This window comes from Zingiber officinale, chromosome 4B (genome assembly GCF_018446385.1).
Source record: "Zingiber officinale cultivar Zhangliang chromosome 4B, Zo_v1.1, whole genome shotgun sequence".
Classification (NCBI taxonomy): Eukaryota; Viridiplantae; Streptophyta; class Magnoliopsida; order Zingiberales; family Zingiberaceae; genus Zingiber; species Zingiber officinale.
Genome location: NC_055993.1, coordinates 3749957 through 3758963, shown reverse-complemented (window position 1 = coordinate 3758963; position 9007 = coordinate 3749957).

Here is a 9007-nt window from a genome sequence, read left to right as displayed (position 1 = left end):
TGAAAAAGATCGTGGGTTTAAAAGGGATGAAGATATCTCTTGGTATGATACTTTTTGGTAGAGTCCAAAAGTAAAATCATGAGGACTTAAGTTCAAAATGGACAATATTACATTATTATGGAGATATATGAATTCTTTTAGACACAACAACTTCGCTTACTTTCTCTCCTCTAGGAGCCCTAGGTGCTGCCTTGTCCAGCCAACAACCACGAATACCTCTTTTTCTCTTCTCCCCTTGCTTCCTATTGTGCTTCTCTATTGTCCCTGCTTCTTGATAGCATGGTCAGAACTGTCTGTTGGTGCGGTTAGCACTAACGATTTAACCCAGGTTTTGATGAATGACAAATAGGTTAAGTTAGTTTTGTTGTTGTCTGACACTTTGATCGAGTGTGCAGGAGAAGTCCAGACAGGTCGACGGGCTGACCGGATGTCTGGCACGAAGTCCAGCTAGGTCGACGGGCTGACCGGATAGCTGGCAAGAAGTCCAAGCGGGTCGACGGGCTGACCGGACGCTTGGCGAGAAGTCCAGCTAGGTCGACGGGCTGACCGGATAGCTGGCGAGAAGTCCAGACGGGTCGACGGGCTGACCGGACGTCTGGCAGGTAAGTGAGGTAAGTCACTGGAGGGGAGTGACTGCGAGGACGCGTTCCCGGGAAGGGAACATTAGGCGTCGATCCGACTTAGATCCATTTCGGATATCTAAGTCGAGATCGTGACTAGATTCCGGTCTCGGAAAGACGGAATCTAAGTCATACTAACTTGTGCTAATTCATACTATTATAAATGTGCTAATAATCTATGTTGCAGGGTATATATTGTCTCGGACTAACTTTGTTTTGCAGGAAAAGGGAGTTTTCTGAAACAAGGTGGTCCGGGCGCCCGGAAGGCGAATTCTATCCAGCCGAGTCGTCGCCACGTGGAGCATCATGGTTTGTGCAGCTACGTCACATTCCAGGCGCCCGGAAGGGATCCAGGCGCCTGGAACAGCATATAAAAGAAGCCCCAGACAGGAGCTTCAGAACAATCAATTTTTACTGAGAACTCTTCTACTGCTGGTCTTGCTGCTCGACGTTCAAGTGCGACGTCAACAACGCTCCGACAAAAGTGCTCCTCCGGTTTTTATTTATTTTTCTTTGTCGGTATTGCTTTATTGTCACTAGCATTTCCTGTACTTATTCTGTAATCATATTTCGACTTGTTAGTGATTGCCCAACGAAAGTGGTCAAGGACCACGGGCCTTCAAGTAGGAGTCGTCACAGGCTCCGAACGAAGTAAAAATATCTGTGTCTATTTTTTTTCCGCTGCATTAATAGTCGTCCTTTTTTGAATCGATATTCACCCTCCCCTCTATCGAATCTAACGGTCCTACAAGTGGTATCAGAGCAGGTACCGCTCTGATTTGGTACAACCACCAATCAGACAGGGGGTGAATTTTTTTTTCGATAATTAATTTTAAAACTGGTGTTTCGTTAACTTAATATTTATCTAAACAATTTAAATTAGTGCAACACGAATCTAGATTTTTTTTCTATTTTTCTCTTCCCGCACTACTAATCCAAGACCAAGTCTTGGGATATTTTTTTTGGTTATTTACCTGTGCACAGAATGTCCCAACAAGAAGGATTCAGCACAGTGCGACCTCCACTCTTCAACGGGGACGACTTCCCTTACTGGAAGAAGCGCATGGAGGTTTACCTCAAAACAGACTTCGACCAGTGGATGAGCATTACGAGACCCTACAAAATTCCAGTGGACAATGCCGGGAATCTAGTGGATCCTGAAGACTGGACAGCAGATCTCAAGAAAAAAGCATCAACAGAAAATAAAGCGATCAACACTCTACAGTGCGGATTGACAAGAGAAGAACTGAACAGAGTCGGTCCACACAAAAACGCTAAAGAGCTATGGGACAAGCTGATCGAACTGCACGAGGGAACGAGCGACGCTAAGGTAACAAAACGAGACCTGCTTCTAAATAAGATTTTTAATATAAAAATGCAGGAAGGAGAAACAGCGAATCAACTACACGCGAGGATCAAGGACATCCTCAACGGGCTTCATGCGATAGGCCACCAAATGGAGAACAGAGACTTAATAAGGTACGCATTAAACGCCTTTCCACGTAATAGTTTGTGGGCATCAATAGTGGATGCCTACAAAATTTCTAAGGATCTTTCTAACTTAAAATTAGATGAGCTTTTCTATGAATTAGAATTACACGAACAAACTAATGCTGGAGCCGAGAAAGGTATAGCTCTATTTGCATGTTCCTCCAAAGAAAAGAAAAGCAAGCCTGAATTTGAAGAAGAATCTGACCAAGACTCCGAAGACGAAGAACACCTGGTGAACTTGGTAAGAAAAATGTTCACCAGGAGAAAGAGGAGCTTCAGCAAAAGGACCTTAAAAGATCAGCTCTCCTCGGAACAAAAGAACGTGACTTGCTACGGTGCAACAAAAGGGACATTACAAGAACGAATGTCCAAAATGAAGCTCGACAAACCAAAGCCAACCAAAAGAAAGCACTCAAAGCAACGTGGGACGACTCCTGGACGAATCGGAGGAAGAAGAGCAAACATCGAGCCACCTCGCACCGATGGCCCGCGTCGAAACCGAAAATGAGTCGGAAGATGAAGACGGTTCTGAACCCAAACAAGCCACGAGTCCGTACTCGTTTCAAGGCTCGAATGAGGTATATTTTAATTTAAACAAAAGTTTTTAGAATCATTTCTTGTTTAAATAGTAAATTAACCAAAGTAGAAAATGAAAACAAATTACTTCTTGAGGAAAATCGAACCTCAAGGAACAATTAAAAATTCGAATCCAACTCAAGATCTAACACTTGAGGAGGAGAATTTATCATTAAAAATGAAATAAACAATTTAAAGGAGATGTTAGAAAAATTCACAACAAGATCAAAAAATTTAGACCTAATCCTAAATAATCAAAAAGCATGTTATAATAAAACCGGACTAGGATATAAGTCGAATTCAAATAAAACCTTCAAATCATTAATAACCCAATACAAGTCAACCCATCTAGCTTGGGTTCCGAAAGCGTGTCTGACCACGCAAGTAGGACTTAATCAATATTATATACCTAAAGAAAAAATACATTATATAAAAGTGTATAAACCAAACCAAAATCCAAAATACAAACCTAAATCAAATTCAAAATCTAAACAGTTTAAAAATCAACAAAATTATCACCAAGTTAACTATAACTATAAAAAGAATCGACACAAGCCTAAAACCAAAATCTAAATTAATTGCCAATAATTCAGGGGGAGGCTCCAGAATAGCTGGCACCTCCAAAACTAACCTACCCGACAGGGTAACCCAAAACAAACTAACCCGGCAGGGTAATTAGGACTAGTTAAAAAGAGACCAAGTTTAACTTGAATCATGATACTGGAGAAATTTTTGGATGATAGTACGTTAGGGAAGCTTGGGCATCGCATGTCTAGAAAGATATGGCTTCGATCTGGTGCATTTGGCCAAGTGGAACTGACCGAAGCTACCCTTAAATGGATCCTAATCAGTTAGACCAAGATTTAGTACTAAGCTCCGTGGATAGGACTATTCAGAAAATCTCGAAAGGTTGGTTACTTCTAATGACGTCCATGTGACTCACCAAGCTTAGAAATTTATCCGAAGAATGCCTATTTGTGGAGACCAAAGCTAAATCTGAATCTAACTCAATTTAAACCAAAACTCCAAGAAAAAAAAAAAATCTAATTTCATCTCACAAAATCATAGGATTCCCTGATTGATAATATAGATCGGGTGAGATGAATAAGGTTTAAAATTTTAAATTTAAAAATTAATTTCAAAATTTTAATTTTAAACTTAAAATTTTAAACTTAAAAATTAATTTCAAAATTTTAATTTTAAAGTTAAAAATTATTTTCAAAATTTTAAACTTAAAAATTATTTTCAGAATTTTAAACTTAAAAATTATTTTCAAAATTTTAAACTTAAAAATTATTTTCAAAATTCTAATTTTAAACTTAAAAATTAATTTCAAAATTTAAATTTTAAACTTAAAATTTTAAACTTAAAAATTAATTTCAAAATTTTAATTTAAACTTAAAAATTATTTTCAAAATTTTAAACTTAAAAATTATTTTCAGAATTTTAAACTTAAAAATTATTTTCAAAATTTTAAACTTAAAAATTAATTTCAAAATTCTAATTTTAAACTTAAAAATTAATTTCAAAATTCTAATTTTAAACTTAAAAATTAATTTCAAAATATTAATTTTAAATTTAAAAATTATTTTCAAAATTTTAAACTTAAAAATTATTTTCAAAATTTTAAACTTAAAAATTAATTTCAAATTTTAAACTTAAAAATTATTTTCAAAATTTTAAACTTAAAATTCTAATTTTAAACTTAAAAATTATTTTCAAAATTTTAAACTTAAAACTCTAATTTTAAACTTAAAAATTATTTTCAAAATTTTAAACTTAAAAATTATTTTCAAAATTTTAAACTTAAAAATTAATTTCAAAATTCTAATTTTAAACTTAAAAATCATTTTCAAAATTTTAAACTTAAAACTCTAATTTTAAACTTAAAAATTATTTTCAAAATTTTAAACCTAAAATTTTAAATTTTAAACTCAATTAATCTCAAAATCTTAATTTTAAACTTAAATTAATACATGCTCAAAAGACTAACTTTAAATCCTACTTACTGTAGGAAACCAAGTGGATTTTGGACAGTGGTTGCTCCAAACATATGACTGGCACACCAAGTTCACTCAACTCACTTACAAAAGCCTAGGAATAGTTGCCTTTGGAAACAACGGCAAACTCAAGGTAATTGGTATAGGTAATATTGAATTAAAATTAGACTTTATAATTACAAATGTCTTACTTGTTGAAAACTTTAAATATAATCTTCTAAGTACAAGTCAATTGTGTGATACTAGGTATAAAGTCAAATTTCTATCTACAGAATGCTCAATCAAACATCTAGATAATCCTACCATAAGCCTAAAAGGTTTTAGAAAAGACAACATCTATGTCATCAACTTAACCATTTCTTCCATTAAGTGTTATTTAACACAAAAAGAAGAAACTTGGTTATGGCATACGAGAATGTCTCACACCAACTTTAGAAATATAAGTAAACTAAATGGACTTGTAAAAGGTTTACCAAAGTTACCTAACTTAGATTCAACCATATGTAATGCTTGTCAACAAGGCAAACAAACTAAATCAACCCACAAACAAACAAATCAACCACAAATTAACTCAATCTTAGAACTTCTACATTTAGACCTTTTTGACTCCCATGGAGTCAAATCCATAAATGGAAACTTATATTGTTTAGTAATTATAGACGATTATTCTAGGTTTACTTGGGTAAAATTCTTAAAACATAAAGATGAAACTTTTGAAATCTTTACAAATTTTTACAAACAGATTGAAAACGAAAAAGATATTAAAATTAAAAGAATTAGGAGTGACAATGGGGGAGAATTTAAAAATCACAAGTTTAACAGTTTTTGTCTAGAAAACGGTTACCATCATGAGTTCTCATGCCCTAAAACCCCCCAACAAAATGGAATTGTAGAAAGAAAAAATAGAACCTTACTTGAAGCTTCTAGAACAATGTTAAATGAATATAACCTACCTAAATACTTTTGGGCAGAAGCCGTTAGTACAGCCTGCTATGTACAGAACAGAACAACAATAATTCAAATATTTTATAATAAACAACCAAACATAAAATATTTTAAGGTATTTGGGTGCCCAGTTTTTATCTTAAATACAAGAGAACACTTAGGAAAATTCACCTCTAAAATTGAAAATGAAATTTTTGTAGGATATTCCCTAAATAGTAGAGGCTACAGAATTTATAATAAGGTTACCTTAAAAATTGAAGAAACTACTAATGTAAAATTTAAAGAAACTAAACAAGACATAGAACCTACACAACCACCGGAGTTTGTTCCAGAAACCAACCAAACTCTAAGTCATGAAGAAGAGGAACAACATCAAGAGAATCAACCTCCTAAAACAATAAGGGTAAACCCAAATCATCCAACTAATCAAATAATTGGTGACCCAGACTTAAGAGTTCAAACCAGATCATCTTTTAGAAACCTAAGTCAAATTTCATTAATTTCAAAAATTGAACCCAAAACTGTGGATGAATCCCTACTAGACCCAGATTGGATTATAGCTATGCAAGAAGAACTAGCCCAATTTGAGCGTAATGAGGTCTGGGACCTAGTCCCACCACCTACGAATAATAAAATAATATAAACAAAATAGGTATTCGGAAACAAACTAAGTGAAACTGGGGAAATTACTAGAAATAAGGCTAGGCTGGTTGCCAAAGGATTTAGTCAAGTTGAAGGACTTGACTATGATGAAACATATGCCCCAGTAGCCAGATTAGAATCCATTAGAATGTTACTAAGTTATGCAGCCCATAAAGGGTTCAAACTATACCAAATGGATGTTAAGTCTGCCTTTCTTAATGGACTAATAAAAGAAGAAGTTTATGTAGGTCAACATCCTGGGTTTGAAAGTCTAGAACACCCTGATTATGTATTTAAGTTAAAGAAAGCATTATATGGACTTAAACAAGCACCCAGGGCATGGTATGAAAGGCTAACATCCTACTTAACATCTAAAGGATTCAAACAAGGTCAAATTGACCCAACCTTGTTTGTTAAATCATTAAATTCAAACATATTTATTGCACAAATTTATGTAGATGATATAATATTTGGTTCAACAAATTCAGATTTTTTAGAGGAATTTATTAATCTAATGGAAAAAGAATTTGAAATGAGCCTAGTAGGAAAATTAACTTATTTCTTAGGATTACAAATCAAACAAACAAGTGAGGGAAATTACATTTATCAACACAAATACACTAAAGAATTACTTAAAAAATTCGGAATGGAAAATACAAAAGAAATAAAAACACCTTTGGCAGTGAACACAATCTTAGATAATGACCCAAATGGAAAATCAGTTGACCTAAAATATTATAGGAGTGCAATAGGTAGCCTACTGTACTCGACCTGATATTTTATTTGCAGTTAGTATGTGTGCTAGATACCAAACTTGTGCTAAGGAATCCCACTTGACACAAGTTAAAAGAATTTTTAGATATCTTAAAGGAACAATAAATGTAGGAATTTGGTATCCTAGAACCAATAATTTTGAACTAATAGGGTATTCTGACTCAGATTATGCTGGATGTAAATTAGACCGCAAGAGCACAAGTGGAGGATGCCAATTATTAGGTTCATCACTTGTTAGCTGGTTCAGTAGAAAGCAACATTGTGTTGCTCTATCTACAACTGAGTCAGAATACATAGCTATAGGTGAATGTGTTGCACAATTACTATGGATGATGCATACTCTAAAAGATTTCAACTTAAACATTACAAATGTAAAAGTATTAATTGACAATATAAGTTCAATTAACTTAACCAAGAACTCTGTGCATCATTCAAGAACCAAACATATTGAAGTTAGGCACCACTTTATCAGGGATCATGTTACTAAAGGTGATATTGAACTCAAATACATTGAGTCCAAATCAAATTTAGCTGACATTTTTACAAAACTACTCCCTGAAAGTGAGTTTAGCAACTTACGCCGAAAATTAGGAATGTGCTCAATAGACTAGGAATTTTCAATTTCAAAATTGTTTTCAAAAATCACTCTTTCAAATTATAAGTCAAACTTATTTGTTTTCAAAACTTTCCATTTTTAGATTTTCAAAAACAGTTTTGCCCTTAGACTAGTTTTGAATCCTTAGAAAGCATGTACCCATAGGACTAGTTTTTGAGCATCTCACCAACACCTTAGGTTTACCTTGCTTGTGTTTGACAAACATAGAAAGGGGTGAGATGCATAGGCCAACTGTCTGGACTTAAGATGCTTATTTCAGTGCATCAGCATAAGTCTGGACATTAAATACAATTCAGATATTAATCAGATTAAAATACATCAGTCAAGTCAAACACTGACTGGTTATAATTAACTTAATCTGACTAACCAAGTGAAAGCTACTATCTTCTGATAGTTAGTTAGTACCTAATTGGTTAGACAGCTGGTTAAAGATACGTGTCAAGTTCAGGGGGAGAAATTAATGTATGTTTGAAAAATGTTTTTTTTACATCTATGTTAAAACTAACTTATTTTTAAAACACCAGTTTTCAAAAAGTTAAATTTAACTAAGTTTAAATCCCACCTAATTTTTAAACCTGATTTTAAAAGTTGAATATTGCAAATTTAAATTTATTCAGTTTTGTAACATATGCTTGAAAATTCAACTTTCCAAACTTAGCTTTTATCAAATTAGCCTTAAAACTTTATTTTGGCAAAAATTTTACTTCTTGAAAAATTATTCTTACTTGCTCAATTTTTGCTTTATTTTGAAAAATTGAAGTTGAAAATTTACCTTGTTGAAAAGTAACTGTTATTTAAACATGCAAAGTAAATTTGAAAACCTGATTTGAAAATCTTTACACACTTGAAAAATGAAACTTGATTAACTTTATACTTTTCAAAATTTAACTTGTCTCCCCCAAGTCAATTTGGCTATTTTTTGGTGTTAAAAATTAAATCAAAATATATTGCAAAATCTGATTACTTTTTGCAGTAACTCAACACTATGATTATTTACCCCTGCTTATTTTTGATGAATGCCAAAGGGGGAGGGTTAGGTGGTTAAGTTAGCTAAACCAACTTAAAAATACAAACTAACTTTAAAAACCACATAAATGCATGTAGTTTCTTGCATATGTTAACACTAACTTAACCAGATTGTCATTCCATCAAAAAGGGGGAGATTGTTGGTGCGGTTAACACTAACGATTTAACCCAGGTTTTGATGAATGACAAATAGGTTAAGTTAGTTTTGTTGTTGTCTGACACTTTGATCGAGTGTGCAGGAGAAGTCCAGACAGGTCGACGGGCTGACCGGATGTCTGGCACGAAGTCCAGCTAGGTCGACGGGCTGACCGGATAGC